General features: G+C 49.1%; 3 long non-coding RNA genes across 5 annotated transcripts in view; all 3 read left to right on the top strand.

The window, feature by feature from the left end:
- Positions 1-2,174: 2,174 nt before the first annotated feature.
- On the top strand, positions 2,175-8,056 carry LOC112544297 (uncharacterized). 2 transcript variants are annotated; one of them, XR_012897037.1, is made up of 5 exons: positions 2,175-2,969; positions 5,473-5,667; positions 6,488-6,508; positions 7,169-7,379; positions 7,693-8,056. It is a non-coding gene; the product is annotated as an uncharacterized LOC112544297 (long non-coding RNA). The 2 variants fall into 2 exon arrangements; XR_012897036.1 differs by having other exon boundaries at positions 6,457-6,508.
- Positions 8,057-8,148: 92 nt separating this feature from the next.
- On the top strand, positions 8,149-10,256 carry LOC142819261 (uncharacterized). Its single transcript, XR_012897087.1, has 3 exons — positions 8,149-8,708; positions 9,369-9,579; positions 9,893-10,256. It is a non-coding gene; the product is annotated as an uncharacterized LOC142819261 (long non-coding RNA).
- Positions 10,257-10,348: 92 nt separating this feature from the next.
- LOC112544298 (uncharacterized) overlaps positions 10,349-20,179 on the top strand; it is a 28,125-nt gene continuing 18,294 nt past the window's right edge. For both annotated transcript variants that reach the window (XR_012897004.1, XR_012897005.1), the window contains exons 1-3: positions 10,349-10,908; positions 11,569-11,779; positions 12,093-12,233. This is a non-coding gene — a long non-coding RNA (uncharacterized LOC112544298). The remainder of the gene's footprint in view (positions 10,909-11,568; positions 11,780-12,092; positions 12,234-20,179) is intronic.

The raw sequence follows: 20,179 nt of genomic DNA, 5'->3' as shown, positions 1-20,179 counted from the left end.
TCTCCCCTCCCCCAACGAATTATTCTAGATTTACACCAATGTAGCAACACTCGGAAACATGCGTGATGCAGATCTAATGACTGAGTTCATTAGCCTCACAATATCCACACCTGATGCTGCCTTGTAGCTTTTATTCCCATAAGTCATCTTCATGGGGTTGAGAATGTCTGGAGTGGGATGGGAGCTCCTTCTAAAATAAACCCAAATTCTGCCTGGTTCATAAACAGATTCTGACCACTCTAAACTCGTCTCCAGACAACAGGGTCATTCCTCTCAGTTGTGTTAGGGCATTTTTGTGGTCTTAATGCGGGAACCTGTTTGATCCCTGCACACAATGGGATGAAATCCCACACAAAACAGAAGAAAAGCATAGCTCAAATGTTTCCAGTACATACGCATCAGTGATGGATCTAGTGCCGAGAGGATTACAATAAATACATTCTTTGTAGATGCCGTTTTAATCTTTCAAGCTAAACTTAGATCTTGGACACCTGTCCCCATAGCAGTCTGTCTCCCAAGCTCATGAATTTTGCACACAGCTGCCAGTGCCGTATGTGGGGGACTCTTTTTTTCTCAGCTGGCTCCATTCCCAGCTGGCTGTAAAAAGTAGGAGCCTGTCTTAGAAAGAGAATTTCCACGTCTGCCTACTGTGATGGAAACAAGAAGATATGAAAAAAAGATGTAATGTCCTTGAGTGTTTTTTGGGGGGGAGGTTTGAACCATTTATTAGCCATTCTGTACATAGATCATCTCCAGGGAACTAAGTTACATATTATGATAAGTATAGAGTGCCAGCGCCCCATGGAGTTTGTTTCATTATTTATGTGGCTAAAACAAAGTATCTGACCAAACGAATTACCTTGGAAGGTTGACTCTGAAATAGGACCTAAGGAAGTGCACTAGGTGCAGGGGGACTGGAACAATTTGTGGAGTGAAGGTGCTGAGAGCTACTGAACCAAATTGTAAGCCCTGTATGTAATAGAAACCACTCCAAGCCCAGGTGTGCAGCACACCCTGGTTTCAGCACCTATGAACAGCTGGCCTAATGAGTATTTAACCTGAATTGGTAGTGGCAAAATGAGAGGACCTGGTGAGGCCACATGTGGAGTATTGAGTCTAGTTCAGGGCCTCCCACTATAGAAAGGATGGAGAGGGCCCAGCAGAAGGCTACCAAAATAATTAGGGGGCTGAAGCATATGACCTATGAGGAGAGACTGAGGGATTTGGGTTTGCCGGAAAAAAGCGCCAGTCTAGACGGGGATCTTTCAGAAAATAAAGCCTTTTCCGAAAGATCCCTTATTCCTTATTTTAAGAGGAAAAGGGATGCAGTCTAGACACAGCCCTCATGTGTTACTTTTATGTTCTGGTCAAATTCTACTTTGGGGAGATACATTTTTGCCTGCTCTCAGCCCTTCCAGTTGACTATGGTCATCTTGTATTCTTGTCCCAAACAGATGTGCAGTGTTACTGTACACTTTTCAACTTCCTCTGCAGATTTAGCCATAGTGCAGTGGTGGGTAATGGGGAGGTAAGTCATTATCCACCATCTGATAAAAGACGGTAGCATAGCCCGCACTGCTGTGCCATGTCAATATCTTCATGGTCTCTCAAGGAAAAGGAAGAGGGCAGCGAAGGAACTTGGATCTTGTTAGGCAACACATCTAACCTACTAGATAATTATTTGATCAATCAACATGCTTGTCAGATCAGACTTTAGATACATTGGCGGCTTGCCAGGTGCTGGATCAGAGAGAGTTTGTTTGATGTTATCAGAGCATAATTAGGTGATGTGCGTCGCTTTGCAGTCTAGGCCAATGGTGCCCGAATGTGAGGTCTGCTCAGTGGGAACTCCAAGACCTGCTTTCCTGTCCTGATAGCGGGTCTCTTGCTGTAGCAGCCTGAGGATGAGAATAAGCGAGGTGAGTCGGAATGCAGGAGGGCGGTCTTAAATCTGAGCGTGTGTTTCGGTTCCTCTGCCACCGCTGTCAGCAGGCAGCTGAGACAACAAGTAGAGTCAGTTTCTGGAGACCTCAGGGCCTAGTGAAAAAGAAAGCTGAAAGGGATTTACTCTATAGAAGAGTAAAATACCAGGTGTAACATGCAGCTAATTATGCCAGTGGTTTACAGGAGGGATTTAAAATGTTTCTTTCTGAAAAGCCTAAAAGGAAAAAAAAATCAAAGGGGAAAGATTGAAAAACAAGTATGAGAAGATACAAAACAAGATTTATATCTAAATAATTTCCTCTAATTGCTGTTAGAAGACATTAATTTTCCTTTTGATGCTCTACTTTGTGCCTTAGGCTTTGCTGTACCTGCCAGCATGGCACGGAGTCAGAGGATTAGCTGAGCAGTTCTTTAAAAAAGCTACTGCAAAAGATTTAGCAATGGATAGAGTGTGGAGGGGTTTTTTTTTTTTAAAGGGGGAGGATACTGATTTAGAAGAGCTGAATTCTGTCTTCTTCCGCCCGCCCTCTTGTCTCTGTGCAATCTTGCTGACTTCACTGAGACTGCGTGGGTACAAAAGAAGGTTGGATTTGGCTTGAGAGAGTGAGAGAGCAGAGAAATATAATGCAGGTGTACAAGGCTATAGCTGATGTAGTGGCATCAAAATCATTACTGGTAAAATTCATGCCTGTGCAAAAAGCCAGCCCAAGGCATGTACACAAACTAAGTCCCCTGTCTAAGCTACCTTCCTCTACTGCCCTGTTTTTTTAAGTGGTATAGCAGTGGTGCATAAAACAGGGCTTTAAGTAGGACTATATGAGACACCTGCTATAGACAGTTAGGTGGTCTGGACTATGATGTCATCAGTATGCAGATGAGATGAACTTCTGTCTCTCCTTTCCCTCACATACACATGGTGTGACGTCTCTGGTCTCCCAGTGCCTTTCCAGAGGTGAGGCTAGTTATGGAAAGCAGTGAGAGTTTGGGAAATGGTGTGTGTGTCATTTATCAAGGAGGTTCTCAAGGTAAGGAGACTTTTCAGCCTTTGCTTGCTAAGGTTGTTTTGATGGTTGAGGCTAAGTTTTCAAGTTTCATGCTCATGGTGAATGGTTAGTAAAGCCAGATAAAAAGATCCATTCTCTTGCTAGAAGGTTGCAGTATAACACTACTTCATTCCTTAAAGCTCCAAATGGTAACACACAAGAATCTAGAAACACAGGGTATGTCTACACTACAAAGTTAGTTCGAACTAACGGACGTTAGTTCGAACTAACTTTAATAGGTGCTACACTAGCGCTCCGCTAGTTCGAATTTGAATCGAACTAGCGGAGCGCTTAGTTCGAACTAGGTAAACCTCATTTTACGAGGACTAACGCCTAGTTCGAACTAGCTAGTTCGAACTAAGGGCTGTGTAGCCCTTTAGTTCGAACTAGTGGGAGGCTAGCCCTCCCCAGGTTTCCCTGGTGGCCACTCTGGCCAACACCAGGGAAACTCTATGCCCCCCTCCCGGCCCCGGACCCCTTAAAGGGGCACGGGCTGGCTACGGTGCCCGTGCCAGGTGCAAGCCTGCCAGCACCCAGCTAGCAGACCCTGCACCTGGCACGGCACAGAGCCACCCACCCGATGCCCCCCAGCCCACCCCCTCTTGCCGGGACCAGGCTGGCGGCTCCCGGGAGCTTGCCCTGGACCGCAAGAGGCGGGCACCTTCCTGGGCTAGTGCGGACATCGTGGACCTCGTCCACGATCTCCGCACTAGGCACAGGAAAGTGGCTGTCTAGGGCAGGAGAGCTGCCAGCCTGGCCACCCAGGACCAGGTGTGCATGAAAATCAAGGGGGTCCACTGAGACCCCCGACACTGAGCCCTGAGCTTACAATGGCCGTCCTGGGTCAGACCAAAGGTCCATCTAGCCCAGTAGCCTGTCTGCCGACAGCGGCCAACCCTAGGGACCCTGGAGGGGATGGACCGAAGACAGTGACCAAGCCATTTGTCTCGTGCCATCCCTCTCCAGCCTTCCACAAACTTTGGGCAGGGACACCACTCCTACCCTCTGGCTAATAGGACTCCATGGACCCAACCTCCATCACTTTATCTCACTTCCCTTTAAACTCTGTTCTAGTTGTAGCCTTCACAGCCTCCTGCAGCAAGGAGTTCCACAGGTTAACTATTTGCTTTGTCAAGAAGAACAACTTTCTCTTACTAGTTTCAAGCCTGCTACCCATTCCTTTCCTTTGGTGTCCTCTAGTCCTTCTTTATGGGAACTCAGGAAGAACTTTTCTGAATGCACCCTCTCCACCCAACCCCTGCTTTTAGAGACCTCTATCCTGTCCCCCCTCCATCTCCTCTTTTCTAAGCTGAACAGTCCCAGTCTCTTTAGCCTCTCTTCATCTGGGACCTGTTCCCAACCCCTGATCATGTTAGTTGCCCTCCCCTCTCCCAGCCTTTCTCTTCCCCTCTCCCACCTCCTTTTCCCAGTGTCCCCCAGTTTTTTTCAATAAAGACAGAGTCAATGTTGGAAGAAACGTTATCTTTATTTTGTACATCAATAAGAAGAGGGGCTAGGGAAGGGTAAGTGGAAGGAGGTGAGGGAGGAATGGGGTACGAGCCCCTGATGGGGAGGACTGGGCTGGCTCTGCGGGCTTCTGGGGGTGGAAGCTCTCCTGCAGCCCCCCCAATTACTCCCTCTCCCCAGATGGCAGCCTGCGGCAAGTGCAGCCGGGCTGATGGCCGAGTGGTGTGATGTGCCCAGTGTGGGCACTCAGGGCACTCCAAGCCAGAACTTCTTTGCAAGCGGGGCACCCCTTAGAACTGTGTGTCCGGGGTGGGGGTCGGGACCCTTTAAGCGCAGCCCTCGGCTAGCCTGAGACAGCATCTCCATGCTCTAAGTCCTCCTTTTATGCCCTGCCGGCACTGCTTCCGGCCATCCTTAAGCCCTGTTCAGGGTCCACTCAATGTGGACTTACTAGTTCGAACTAGCAAAACGCTAGTTCGAACTAGTTTTTAGTTCTAGACGCGTTAGTTCGAACTAGCTTAGTTCGAATTAACTAATTCGAACTAAGTTAGTTCGAACTAGCGCTGTAGTGTAGACGTACCCCCAGAGAAAAGCAGGTTGCTCCCCTAAATCAGAGCAGCGTGGTACAGTTTACCTTACTTTAGTGTGGCTGGCACTACACCCAGATCGCACACTTCCCTGTGGAGCCAAGGGTGGAGGGAACCCTAAAATATAAAGTGACTACTTGAAAATTTATTGTTGTTTTCAATACACCACATCTAAGAGATGTTGTTGTCCATTCCCATGAAAGCCAATAGGCATGGAAGGGTTCAGTTCTATAGGCAGCCTTGAATATATCAGCCTAGACATGTGGTTTTGTCTCCTTCAGCCAATGTAAAATGAGTGATTGACCATAAGGACTACACTATATCAATATCAGACAGATTCAATCCCTCTTACTTCCCCACTGTTCTCTGTGTCTGCTCGGTGACTTGATCTAGCCTAACAAAGCGAAAATGTCCATCCTTTCTCTTTCTAGTATGCATGACACAGTAGTGGGCAGTGATATTAAACTGTGGCTCAGACTTCCAGGGCTCTGTGTGCGCTTTCCTGCTGCTTGATAAAACTGACAAAGGCACAGTGAGAAATGAAAGCCACTTTTGAATCAGATGCATAAAAAGTCCTATGGACAACAATATAAGCCAAAGAAGTTCAGTGCTGATGAACTGTTCAGGTGAGTCACTGTGGTCAGATTTTTTTCCCCAAAAAGTGTTCAGTTAGCACCCACACCTGAGACTGATGAGTAGTGCAAATAAATTCCCATAGGGGCTCCAAAATAAGCAAGTAGCTTTCCCAAAAACCAGCTAGTGGACTGGAGGGACACTGTGAGTGAGGATCTCTTTGCAAATCTGGTCCCACTAAAGCATGAGCCAAACAGTCTCTCTTAATCATTGCCTGTCTGCTGTTGATTAAACAAACACTTTAGAGTCTGAGGAACATTAGAATTCTGCAGGCTCCATAAATGACTGAGTTCAGGAGGAATGATAAGTTGTTACAGTCAAACCCCAAACCGCTGCAGAACCAGCCAGCCCTCTGAATCCAGGAAAACAGTGTTAATTTCTTCAGAAACAAAAGTGGAAGTTAATAACATGAAATATCTGACCACGAGCCAGATGTTTCAAACAGATAACAAGGAGCTCAGGAAGCCCTCCAGCATTTGGCTTCACAGAGAACTTTAAGATCTATATGTAGCCCTTCGGGGATAAATTGGGTTAAACGACACTGTTTAATGTAATGTGTAATGCTTGTGAAACGAAGACATGAACAACTATGTTATGCTTTCAAAACTCAGTAAGAAAAGATTTATTTTTTTTACAGAGATTGGTGAGGCTTGAAAGTGAACTAACAATTAGGAATGGAATGAATGAGAATTTTGCACACACAAAAAGGCGTGTAAAGTCATGAATAACATTCCTATAGATAGTTGCTTTTAAAAATGCTTTTGAGGCTTTTTGTCCCTAAGGCTGCCATTTTGTCTTCCTGCTCCTGGCCAGGCAGCTCCTTTGCAGAACTAGGTAAGCACCCGGTATTTTTGCCTCCTGAGGGGAAGGGGAAGAGAGAAGAGTGGGGGAGGAGGGGAAGAGAATAATTGTAGGTGTCCAGTATTTTCTGAATTGTTTTTACTGGACAGAAGGTGAAGCTACCAGACTGTCTGGGTCAATACCGGACACCTGGCAACCCTAGCAAACTGCAGGCTGTAATGGCCACTCATAATTGGCAAAGGGGTGTGGACCTGCTGCCCCTGCCTCCCATGGCTGCCTCTCTACATCTCTAGTTGCCTTGGGCCTTGCTTCAGGCCCTGCAGCTTGGGAGCTCACATGGCCAGAGCTTCCCCAGCCCTGCCTGCCTTCCCCAGCCCTGCTCTACCCCCAGGAAGCCTCCTGCTTCCCCAGCAGTCAGGTCCTTACTGCTCTCTGTGCAGAGCAGCAACCAGTCCTCCTCTCCCCCAGGAGTCCTTTATATAGCCCCCAGCTGGGCCCTCATTAGCCAGAACTGCCTCAGCTGGGGCTTTGCTCTCAGCCCTCACTCAGGCCTGGGGTTTTACCCTTAAAGGGCCAGCACAGGGCAAATGCCCTGTGTCTCACCCTCCTCACGTATCTCCCACAGCGGGCAGGGTACCCTAACGGCCCAATATTTGCCTTACCTGGGCCCATGGGGTGTCTCTCCTTCTGCAGGTTCTCCACCCCATGGAGCAGCCTACTCCCCTCTTCAAGGGTCTGGGTCCCCACAGTGGTCCTCTCCACCCTAGCAAGGGTCTGGCACCTCTGCAGGCAACATCCAGAATCAAAATGGCATCCTCTGTGCAGCATGACCTCGCAGCTACAAGGACACGATTATCGTTTTAAAGAGCAGGATGGTGTCCTCAGCACAGCATGATCATGGCAGGTACTGTACATGTGACATCATGCCACATGAAGGGTACCATTTGGTATGAGGATAGATGCAAGTGGTGGCCAGATAAAGCCAGCCATCGCCATGCTATTTGTTAGTTGTAGTCTGGCAGCACATAGCAGCCCAGATCATAGACCAAAACCCCATTGTGCTAGGTGCTGTACACGAGCATGGATCTGGGCACCTTTCAAATATGCATGGCTCCATCCTCACAACACATCTTCTGCAATAGGCGTTATTGTTTACAGAAATGACTTGTCAACAGTCACACAGGATAGGAACAGGTATTGACTGCTTCTTTCCACAGACACACGCCCAGTGCCTGGACCACAAGAAAATCCAGCAGGAATGAGCTGCGTCTGAATTATGGAGAAATTGGGACATTGCCATCTGCAGTCTTAGTAAAATGTGTGGCTAAATAGCAGTTCTTATACATGAACTAGATTAGGTGAGTGATGTTCAGCTGGAATGGAAACACCAGGAAGAAGAAAGACCTTACATGGGTTCATGTTACAAGTTTCTGGTTTCAAAACCAACTCAAGGAAGGGAGAATTGCTATTGTTTACCAGGCTTTCCTTTTTATTTGCCTTTATTTGGTTACTAGTCCTTTTGTCAGCAAAACTTTGCAATGAAATCAGAGTTTTGGCCACTTGAGGATTGATTTAAATCTGCCTGACTTTCTCCTCTGAATATTGCACCCATTGCTATAGTGTTGGGGGGGGAGCGGGGGCGGTGGAAGAGAGAAGGGGTAGATACAGGAACTATTGAGCATCTGTCACCAGGCAGACTCAACACCATGGCACTTCCAGCTTGTTGTTCTGGGAATTAGCCGATTTGGCTTGCTGGACACCACCCTCTAGCTGGTGTCTCCCCGTGTTCTCCTTAACCACAGCATCCTCTTCAGGACACTGCCCTCTGGCAGTGCCCTCTCCAGTGTCTGAGCCCCTTTCTGAGGGTTGGGGTTTATTCTGCTTGCACTCCAGGGTCCTCCTTTCACCGGGGCACCCTGTTCTCCTCCCAGGGAACACCCAGTTCACTTGTACCCAGCTTGCCTCACTGCCAGTCTTCATCTAGCCCCTGCCTCAGGGGAAAACTGTAGGGTTTCCCGATGGTTTAACCAAAAATACCCCCACTCCCCCAACCGGGTAAAACAATTTTGTTGAGAAAAATAGGGGGAGACCGAAGTTGTTGAGGAAAAAGACTGAGTTAAGCAAAACAAAAAACCATCATGGCCCCTTTTAAAAATGCTTTTGAGGCTTTTTGTCCCTAAGGCTGCCATTTTGTCTTCCTGCTCCTGGCCAGGCAGCTCCTTTGCAGAACTAGGTAAGCACCCGGTATTTTTGCCTCCTCAGGGGAAGGGGAAGAGAGAAGAGTGGGGGAGGAGGGGAAGAGAATAATTGTAGGTGTCCAGTATTTTCTGAATTGTTTTTACTGGACAGAAGGTGAAGCTACCAGACTGTCTGGGTCAATACCGGACACCTGGCAACCCTAGCAAACTGCAGGCTGTAATGGCCACTCATAATTGGCAAAGGGGTGTGGACCTGCTGCCCCTGCCTCCCATGGCTGCCTCTCTACATCTCTAGTTGCCTTGGGCCTTGCTTCAGGCCCTGCAGCTTGGGAGCTCACATGGCCAGAGCTTCCCCAGCCCTGCCTGCCTTCCCCAGCCCTGCTCTACCCCCAGGAAGCCTCCTGCTTCCCCAGCAGTCAGGTCCTTACTGCTCTCTGTGCAGAGCAGCAACCAGTCCTCCTCTCCCCCAGGAGTCCTTTATATAGCCCCCAGCTGGGCCCTCATTAGCCAGAACTGCCTCAGCTGGGGCTTTGCTCTCAGCCCTCACTCAGGCCTGGGGTTTTACCCTTAAAGGGCCAGCACAGGGCAAATGCCCTGTGTCTCACCCTCCTCACGTATCTCCCACAGCGGGCGGGGTACCCTAACGGCCCAATATTTGCCTTACCTGGGCCCATGGGGTGTCTCTCCTTCTGCAGGTTCTCCACCCCATGGAGCAGCCTACTCCCCTCTTCAAGGGTCTGGGTCCCCACAGTGGTCCTCTCCACCCTAGCAAGGGTCTGGCACCTCTGCAGGCAACATCCAGAATCAAAATGGCATCCTCTGTGCAGCATGACCTCGCAGCTACAAGGACACGATTATCGTTTTAAAGAGCAGGATGGTGTCCTCAGCACAGCATGATCATGGCAGGTACTGTACATGTGACATCATGCCACATGAAGGGTACCATTTGGTATGAGGATAGATGCAAGTGGTGGCCAGATAAAGCCAGCCATCGCCATGCTATTTGTTAGTTGTAGTCTGGCAGCACATAGCAGCCCAGATCATAGACCAAAACCCCATTGTGCTAGGTGCTGTACACGCGCATGGATCTGGGCACCTTTCAAATATGCATGGCTCCATCCTCACAACACATCTTCTGCAATAGGCGTTATTGTTTACAGAAATGACTTGTCAACAGTCACACAGGATAGGAACAGGTATTGACTGCTTCTTTCCACAGACACACGCCCAGTGCCTGGACCACAAGAAAATCCAGCAGGAATGAGCTGCGTCTGAATTATGGAGAAATTGGGACATTGCCATCTGCAGTCTTAGTAAAATGTGTGGCTAAATAGCAGTTCTTATACATGAACTAGATTAGGTGAGTGATGTTCAGCTGGAATGGAAACACCAGGAAGAAGAAAGACCTTACATGGGTTCATGTTACAAGTTTCTGGTTTCAAAACCAACTCAAGGAAGGGAGAATTGCTATTGTTTACCAGGCTTTCCTTTTTATTTGCCTTTATTTGGTTACTAGTCCTTTTGTCAGCAAAACTTTGCAATGAAATCAGAGTTTTGGCCACTTGAGGATTGATTTAAATCTGCCTGACTTTCTCCTCTGAATATTGCACCCATTGCTATAGTGTTGGGGGGGGAGCGGGGGCGGTGGAAGAGAGAAGGGGTAGATACAGGAACTATTGAGCATCTGTCACCAGGCAGACTCAACACCATGGCACTTCCAGCTTGTTGTTCTGGGAATTAGCCGATTTGGCTTGCTGGACACCACCCTCTAGCTGGTGTCTCCCCGTGTTCTCCTTAACCACAGCATCCTCTTCAGGACACTGCCCTCTGGCAGTGCCCTCTCCAGTGTCTGAGCCCCTTTCTGAGGGTTGGGGTTTATTCTGCTTGCACTCCAGGGTCCTCCTTTCACCGGGGCACCCTGTTCTCCTCCCAGGGAACACCCAGTTCACTTGTACCCAGCTTGCCTCACTGCCAGTCTTCATCTAGCCCCTGCCTCAGGGGAAAACTGTAGGGTTTCCCGATGGTTTAACCAAAAATACCCCCACTCCCCCAACCGGGTAAAACAATTTTGTTGAGAAAAATAGGGGGAGACCGAAGTTGTTGAGGAAAAAGACTGAGTTAAGCAAAACAAAAAACCATCATGGCCCCTTTTAAAAATGCTTTTGAGGCTTTTTGTCCCTAAGGCTGCCATTTTGTCTTCCTGCTCCTGGCCAGGCAGCTCCTTTGCAGAACTAGGTAAGCACCCGGTATTTTTGCCTCCTCAGGGGAAGGGGAAGAGAGAAGAGTGGGGGAGGAGGGGAAGAGAATAATTGTAGGTGTCCAGTATTTTCTGAATTGTTTTTACTGGACAGAAGGTGAAGCTACCAGACTGTCTGGGTCAATACCGGACACCTGGCAACCCTAGCAAACTGCAGGCTGTAATGGCCACTCATAATTGGCAAAGGGGTGTGGACCTGCTGCCCCTGCCTCCCATGGCTGCCTCTCTACATCTCTAGTTGCCTTGGGCCTTGCTTCAGGCCCTGCAGCTTGGGAGCTCACATGGCCAGAGCTTCCCCAGCCCTGCCTGCCTTCCCCAGCCCTGCTCTACCCCCAGGAAGCCTCCTGCTTCCCCAGCAGTCAGGTCCTTACTGCTCTCTGTGCAGAGCAGCAACCAGTCCTCCTCTCCCCCAGGAGTCCTTTATATAGCCCCCAGCTGGGCCCTCATTAGCCAGAACTGCCTCAGCTGGGGCTTTGCTCTCAGCCCTCACTCAGGCCTGGGGTTTTACCCTTAAAGGGCCAGCACAGGGCAAATGCCCTGTGTCTCACCCTCCTCACGTATCTCCCACAGCGGGCGGGGTACCCTAACGGCCCAATATTTGCCTTACCTGGGCCCATGGGGTGTCTCTCCTTCTGCAGGTTCTCCACCCCATGGAGCAGCCTACTCCCCTCTTCAAGGGTCTGGGTCCCCACAGTGGTCCTCTCCACCCTAGCAAGGGTCTGGCACCTCTGCAGGCAACATCCAGAATCAAAATGGCATCCTCTGTGCAGCATGACCTTGCAGCTACAAGGACACGATTATCGTTTTAAAGAGCAGGATGGTGTCCTCAGCACAGCATGATCATGGCAGGTACTGTACATGTGACATCATGCCACATGAAGGGTACCATTTGGTATGAGGATAGATGCAAGTGGTGGCCAGATAAAGCCAGCCATCGCCATGCTATTTGTTAGTTGTAGTCTGGCAGCACATAGCAGCCCAGATCATAGACCAAAACCCCATTGTGCTAGGTGCTGTACACGCGCATGGATCTGGGCACCTTTCAAATATGCATGGCTCCATCCTCACAACACATCTTCTGCAATAGGCGTTATTGTTTACAGAAATGACTTGTCAACAGTCACACAGGATAGGAACAGGTATTGACTGCTTCTTTCCACAGACACACGCCCAGTGCCTGGACCACAAGAAAATCCAGCAGGAATGAGCTGCGTCTGAATTATGGAGAAATTGGGACATTGCCATCTGCAGTCTTAGTAAAATGTGTGGCTAAATAGCAGTTCTTATACATGAACTAGATTAGGTGAGTGATGTTCAGCTGGAATGGAAACACCAGGAAGAAGAAAGACCTTACATGGGTTCATGTTACAAGTTTCTGGTTTCAAAACCAACTCAAGGAAGGGAGAATTGCTATTGTTTACCAGGCTTTCCTTTTTATTTGCCTTTATTTGGTTACTAGTCCTTTTGTCAGCAAAACTTTGCAATGAAATCAGAGTTTTGGCCACTTGAGGATTGATTTAAATCTGCCTGACTTTCTCCTCTGAATATTGCACCCATTGCTATAGTGTTGGGGGGGGGAGCGGGGGCGGTGGAAGAGAGAAGGGGTAGATACAGGAACTATTGAGCATCTGTCACCAGGCAGACTCAACACCATGGCACTTCCAGCTTGTTGTTCTGGGAATTAGCCGATTTGGCTTGCTGGACACCACCCTCTAGCTGGTGTCTCCCCGTGTTCTCCTTAACCACAGCATCCTCTTCAGGACACTGCCCTCTGGCAGTGCCCTCTCCAGTGTCTGAGCCCCTTTCTGAGGGTTGGGGTTTATTCTGCTTGCACTCCAGGGTCCTCCTTTCACCGGGGCACCCTGTTCTCCTCCCAGGGAACACCCAGTTCACTTGTACCCAGCTTGCCTCACTGCCAGTCTTCATCTAGCCCCTGCCTCAGGGGAAAACTGTAGGGTTTCCCGATGGTTTAACCAAAAATACCCCCACTCCCCCAACCGGGTAAAACAATTTTGTTGAGAAAAATAGGGGGAGACCGAAGTTGTTGAGGAAAAAGACTGAGTTAAGCAAAACAAAAAACCATCATGGCCCCTTTTAAAAATGCTTTTGAGGCTTTTTGTCCCTAAGGCTGCCATTTTGTCTTCCTGCTCCTGGCCAGGCAGCTCCTTTGCAGAACTAGGTAAGCACCCGGTATTTTTGCCTCCTCAGGGGAAGGGGAAGAGAGAAGAGTGGGGGAGGAGGGGAAGAGAATAATTGTAGGTGTCCAGTATTTTCTGAATTGTTTTTACTGGACAGAAGGTGAAGCTACCAGACTGTCTGGGTCAATACCGGACACCTGGCAACCCTAGCAAACTGCAGGCTGTAATGGCCACTCATAATTGGCAAAGGGGTGTGGACCTGCTGCCCCTGCCTCCCATGGCTGCCTCTCTACATCTCTAGTTGCCTTGGGCCTTGCTTCAGGCCCTGCAGCTTGGGAGCTCACATGGCCAGAGCTTCCCCAGCCCTGCCTGCCTTCCCCAGCCCTGCTCTACCCCCAGGAAGCCTCCTGCTTCCCCAGCAGTCAGGTCCTTACTGCTCTCTGTGCAGAGCAGCAACCAGTCCTCCTCTCCCCCAGGAGTCCTTTATATAGCCCCCAGCTGGGCCCTCATTAGCCAGAACTGCCTCAGCTGGGGCTTTGCTCTCAGCCCTCACTCAGGCCTGGGGTTTTACCCTTAAAGGGCCAGCACAGGGCAAATGCCCTGTGTCTCACCCTCCTCACGTATCTCCCACAGCGGGCGGGGTACCCTAACGGCCCAATATTTGCCTTACCTGGGCCCATGGGGTGTCTCTCCTTCTGCAGGTTCTCCACCCCATGGAGCAGCCTACTCCCCTCTTCAAGGGTCTGGGTCCCCACAGTGGTCCTCTCCACCCTAGCAAGGGTCTGGGGCCCCACTGAAGCACAGCCTGCTCCCAGGCAGGACCCCAGACACTCCCTTACAGGAGGCTTTTGCCCTCACCACTCCCTCCTTTGGAGTAGCCTTGCGCTGAACCTCCTTCTTGGCCTCCCGCCCCATGTGCAATGTCCGGTATTTTCTGAATTCCCGACTGGGCGCTGGACGGAAGCCTGGCAGGGGCGGGGGAGTGACTGGGCTAGGAGACTCTGGTCATGGGCAAGAGCTGGGGGGCTTGGGGGCTGGGACTCCCAGCCACTCCCCCCACCCGGCTTCTGCACACAACCAGAGGCTCCCAGCACCAATTGCGGCCCCACCTCTCAGCTGGGAGCCTCTGGTTGCGTGCAGAAGCCGGGCGGGGGGAGTGACTCTCAGCGCCTCCTCCCACCCAGCTTCTATGAGCAACTTGAGGGAGTGTCTGCCAGGGGCACAGCCCCTTGGACTCCAGCTGCGGCCAGTGGCTGCACCCCCTCTCCCCACCCTCCTTCCTCTGGCCCCCCCCATCCAGCCCAGTGGCCCCCAACCCTCCCCAGCTCTGCTTCCTGCCACCCTTCCTCTGGGCCCCCCTCTCCTCCTATCCAGCCCAGCAGCCCCCGGCCCTCCCCAGCTCTGCTTTCTGGCCCCCCTTCCTCCCGGCTAGCCCCACGGCACCCAGACCTCCCTGCCAGCTCTGCTTCCCACCCACCTCCAGCCAGTCCCTCCTGCCCGTGGCACGGTCTACCTGGTAACCCTACCTCCTCCATGCCATTTGTAGTCTAGCCAGGGCCCTGCAGGTCCCCATGGTGCACTCCTTCTTCAGGTGCCCAGGCTCCCCACAGGCCCAAAATGTTCATGACCCCCCCATTGCCTTCACCGAAGATGCTCTCCCATTGTCCATATTATCTGGTTGGGGCCTCCCTGCTCCAACCCAGTAGGGGCACTCCTTCCTCACATGTCCCCTGTGCCCACAGGCAAAACAAATTCTAGGTCCAGGCCCTGGCTCCCAGCTCTTGGTGCCTGGTTTCCCATGGAGTCCAGGTGCCTACCCCTGCAGCAGCCAGACCAGTCCCTTCTGCTGCTCAGGAAGCTGGCCACCCACACCTTCCAAACAACATCCTTTTTTCCACCCACAGTTTTGCAGGTCTCCTCATGTGGCCTGTTGGCCAGAGTCTGTAAGATAGCTCCCTTGGTCACAGGGCAGCATGGCGCAATGGCCAGAGTGCCTAAAATAGCCCCCTCACATCAGGAGGGGACTGCACATACCATGTTCACTGCATGTCATGGGGCAGACTCACCACCAGGGCGCCTCCGGCTGGTTGCTCTGGAAATTAGCCAATTTGGCTTGCTGGACACCTCCCTCTAGCTGGTGTCTCCCCATATTCTCCTTGACCATGCCATCCTCTTCAGAACACTGCCCTCCGGCAGTGCCCTCTCCAGTGTCTGAGCCCCCCTTTTGAGGGTTTGGGTTTATCTTGCTTGCACTGCAGGGTCCTCCCTTCCCCAGGGCACCCTATTCTCCCCCCAGGGTACACCCAATTCCCCTGTACCCACCTTGCCTCAGTGACCCACTGCCAGTCTTCATCTTGCCCCTGCCTCAGGGGCAAACTGCAGTCTGTAATAGCCACTCGTCACTGGCAAAGGGACTTGGACCTACTGCCCCTGCCTACCACGGCTGCCTCTCTACAGCCCATGTAGCCTCCAGCCTTGCTTTAGGTCCTGCAGCCTGGGAGCTCGCTTGGCCAGAGCCTCCCCAGCCCTGCCTTCCTTCCCCAGCACTACTCTACCTCCAGGAAGTCTCCTGCTTCCCTGGCAATCAGAGCCCTTCTGCTTTCTAGCCAGAGCAACAGTCACGCCTCCTCTTCCTCCAGGAGTCCCTCATTAGCAAGAACGGCCTCAGCTATGGTTTCTCTTGCAGCCCTCACTCAGGGCTGGGGTTTTGCCCTTAATGGGCTAGTGTGGGGCAAACGCATTACTACTAGGCTTTGTCTCGACTGGCAAGTTTTTCTGCAAAAGCAAGTGCTTTTGCGGAAAAACTTGCCAGCTATCTAAACTGGCCGCTTGATTTTGCGCAAAAGCACTGACGTTCTACTGTCTGAAATCAGTGCTTCTTGCGCAAATGCTTTGACATTCCTGTTCGGGCAAAAGCCCTTTTCCGGAAATGTGTTTGCGCAAGAGGGCCCGTGTACACAGCTAAAAACTGTTTTGCGCAAAAAAGCCCCGATGGCGAAAATGGTGATCGGGGCTTTCTTGTGCAAAACTGCGTCTAGATTGGCACGGACGCTTTTCTCCAAAAAGTGCTTTTGTGGAAAAGCGTCCATGCCAATCTAGACACTCTTTTCCGCAAATGCTTTTAACAGAAAAACTTTTCCGTTAAAAGCATTTGCGGAAAATCATGCCAGTCTAGACACAGCCCTAAATTGCTTCCTCTTCCAACAGTCTGCTTTCAAGACCTCAAAAACTTTCCCACCAGTGTTCCCTGTAAGCTGTAGGCTTGTGTGGCTGCTTAGGAGAGATTCCTGTACTGCCCAGAGTGCTCATAAATAGGTTTATGTTTCTCCTGGTGGTGCTCATTTGTACATGCCTTGGTACACATAATATTTATTTTGCACATGGATGGACAAAATCTGCACATGGATGGAAAAGATTAGAGGAAACATTGTTCCTCGCTGATATCAGTCAGAGTTGCGGGTACTCAGTATCTCTGAAAATGAGGTCCAAGCTATCTCAATTTTAGGCATTCAAAAATGAGACTCCCAAAAGTCATGGGGGCATTTGAAAATATGGGTCTACTGAGTCCATTGCACATCAATATGGCATGAATCTGTGGTAGAGCCTATATCAGAGCTCAAGGGAGTTAGATACTCCTTGTGTCATCCCAATTCACAAAGCAAGGCCACCTCTGATTAAAAAGATTAAATGATTAAAAAGAAACACTCTAGAAATATCTAATTTAATAAGGAGCAATCCATGTGGATTCATAAAAGAGATTATTGCTGATTAATATTGCATGAATTAAGTGCATTCTTCAGTTTTTAGACTAGAGCAAAAGATCTGACCTGATTTATCCTAGAACGTAAAGATAGATAAGAACTATTACCTCAACTAGACTCTTTCCCTGCCAATGAAGGTCTGTATGTTTACTAGTGCTTATCCAGCTTAGTTTTATATGTGCCAAGCAAAGATGCTTCTACTGTTTACTTCCCTCGGACAATTATTCCACAGAGGAATATATCTTACTGTTTTGAAAATTTTCTGGACCGCCTGATTTTTCCCTGCCTCTCCTTGTATCCCAAACAATTCCTTTCTCTTTGTTGCTTACACACCTTCAGCCTCTGTACATTGTAATCATATTCCTCTGGCCTGTTCCAGACTCTCAAAAGCTCAGGAAAGATTTAGTATCAAAAAGACTCATCCACAAAGGCAGGGTAGGGACTAGTTAAAAGCTGGCTTTGAGACAAGAGACGATGGCACAGAGGGTATGTCTAGACTACAGAGTTTTGTCAGAAAAACAGCTTTTTTTCCAGCAAAACTTGAGTTACGTCCACACTGCAATTGCATTCTTTCGACAGAGGGCTTTTTGTGCAATTGGTAATCCTCATTGTATGAGGAAGAAGCCTTTTTGCAAAAGAGCTCTTTTGCAAAAAGGCGTGAGCTGATGGGGAAGAGGGAGTTTTTTCGGAAGAAAAGGGAAGAGGAAAAAGCACAGGTGCCCTGGTGGCCATTCTGTCCACATCAATCTCTGTTTACATGCGAGAGAGCATCCAGGCAGTGTGGATGCTTTCGAAAAAGTGCATTGCTTTTTCTATGTGCTTTTGCAGTGTGCAAAAGAAGATCTCTTCCAAACAAAAGCTTATTGTGCAAGAAGCCTGTAGTCTAGACGTAACCAGAGAAAAAACTGTTCAGGACAGAGAGGTGGAGCAAGAGTCAGTTTTAGCCAAACTTTTGTTCCTCTTATCTATAGAATGACCTTGAAAAGGGTGATTGAAATATGGTTGCCAGTGAGACAAAACAGGGCAAAGAGGGAGCTCATTTATGTCTATGAGAAGAGAGCAAGCAGAAGTTTGTTTATGGTGAATTGAGTTGACTGGTTCACATATTGTTTGTTGTTCCTCTCTCTCTAGTCAAATAGCAACAAAGCATCAAAGAAGTCTGTAGAAAGTATCTTCGATGCTTTTCTTAAAGCATTGTGAAAGATACGGAGGTATAGTCTTCTTTGGGGACAATCCCTGTTATGCATGGCAGAGTGGAGTGATTCTAGTTTAGGGAGCTGGAAATCAAAAGGTCTGGGTTCTATTCCCAGCTCTGAAAAGGTGGGTGCTTTGGGGGTTGGAGGAGAGCTGGGATTGAAATCCTGGCCCCCTGGAAACTTCTGTTGACATCACTGGAGCAGGATTTCACCCTGCTGGCTGGTTTGCCAAAATGGTGGGTTGAAATTCACTTAGGCTACGTCTACGCTGCAGGTTTCTTGGGGTCTGAGGGAAAAGAGGGCTTCTTGCTCAAGAGTTATCCTTCTCCCCACGAGGAATAAGCCCTCTTGCGCAAGAGCTCTTGTGCAAGAAGGCAGTGCGGACAGGTTAAAATGGCCGTCAGAGCTTTCTTGCGCAACAGAGTGTCCACACTTCCATGGATGCTCTTGCGCAAAAGCACATGGCAGCGTGGACGCACTTTTGCGCAAGACCTTTTGCACAAGAACTCTTGTCACAAAACAGTTCTTGTGCAAGAAGCCTGCAGTGTAGATGTAGCCCTGGGGTACGTCAACACAGCAGCGTTATTTTGGAATAACATTTGTTATTCCAAAATAACTATGTGAGCATCTACACAGTTAGGCCATTATTTCGAAATGATTTCAGAATAATGGGTGGCTTATTTCAGTGTTTATAAACCTCATTCCAGGAGGAATAACACCTCTTCTGAAATAGCTATTTCGGAATAGCAGTAGTGTGGATGCTCCACTGCTGCTATTTCAAAATAGCTTCTCCTCCAGGCCGTTCAAAGTAATTACTCCCCAGTGCCTCTTGGAGCTCTAAATTGAGGTAGCATGTCCACATTAAGGGAGCCTGCCTTGCATTAATTTCCAGGCTTCCCTGTAGTAAAGACGTGCTATTTTGAAATAAGCTATTTCCAAGTATTTCTTCATGCCGAAATAATTGTGCTATGTAGACGGGGCCTTACTCAGCAGATGGGTTTAACTTTTATTGAAGCAAAGCAAATGGGGATCAGTTACTTATAAATGGGAAGCTTCTCAGGATAATCTCAACAGTCACTTCCAGCACCAGACAATACAGCTCCACTTTCCCTTTGCTACCCAAACTTCTTTATAACTTTTTGTTATCTTTTCTTAGCCGTATATAGTAGTCACTCACTTCCATGCTAATGCTTCCCCCTTGTCAGTGCGGGGTTAGTGTTGGTTCAAACTGGGCTTTATTAGCCCGTTAGTTACTTTATCTTTTCTTTTTCTCACAAATACAGTGACTCTGCAATTTCTTAAACATGCCCAGTTCTGCTTATGCTGGTTAAATGTTATCAGAACAGATTCTTAACACTCACATCAGTCTTCTATCAGGCCTATTCACTCACAACACCAGGGAGTCGTAGGCCACATCTCCATTTGTCTGGCTGGAGATCGATCTTCTGGTGTTCAATTTAGCAGATCTGGTATAGACCCATTACATCGAATGCTGAGGGTGCCCCCGGTAGGTGCCAGTAAGGGAAGCCAACAGCAGTGTTTGCTCCCATTGGCCTCCCACTGTGAAGACAGCGCCAAGTTCAGCTTAGGGTATGTCGACTCCAGCTATGTTGTTTATGTTGCGTACCTTAAGCTGACCTTCCAGGTCTCGTCTAGACCTGGCCTTAGATTCTTAGGCTGCCATTGGCTTTTGAGACCTTGAGCAAGTCATGTGGACTCAGTTTTTCCAAAAGGCTAATCCTTGTGGCCTGATCTTCCAGAGAGCTCAAGCTTGTTGAGTACATGCTGTATACTGAGCTCTTGTGACAAGCTGGCCCCTTAGGACACGTTCCATAGGAGAAAATATCAGTCAGGTTGGACCCTTAACTTGGTTTACTCATCTTGGGGATAGTAAAAAGCCTACACTACCTCTTAGGAGGGATTTGTGGTTTAAGTAGAATCTGTAATTTGGTTTGAGAGCCTTTGATTAAAGGCCAGTATGCTGTAAAACACCACATCATTATTATTCTGTTCTCACCGCTGATCAGTGCTGGAGTGATATAGATTCCAGAGCTACTCCACTGATATAGTGGCAGCAGTATAAATGCTGGTGCCGCTCCGGCAAACAGCTTGCAGTAACAGTGACTAGGGCTACCCTGGCAATCATCTGGCAGA

Source organism: Pelodiscus sinensis, chromosome 21 (genome assembly GCF_049634645.1).
Source record: "Pelodiscus sinensis isolate JC-2024 chromosome 21, ASM4963464v1, whole genome shotgun sequence".
NCBI classification, from domain to species: Eukaryota; Metazoa; Chordata; order Testudines; family Trionychidae; genus Pelodiscus; species Pelodiscus sinensis.
Note: the sequence above shows the minus strand (reverse complement) of the source record. Positions and strands in the feature narration are given on the sequence as shown.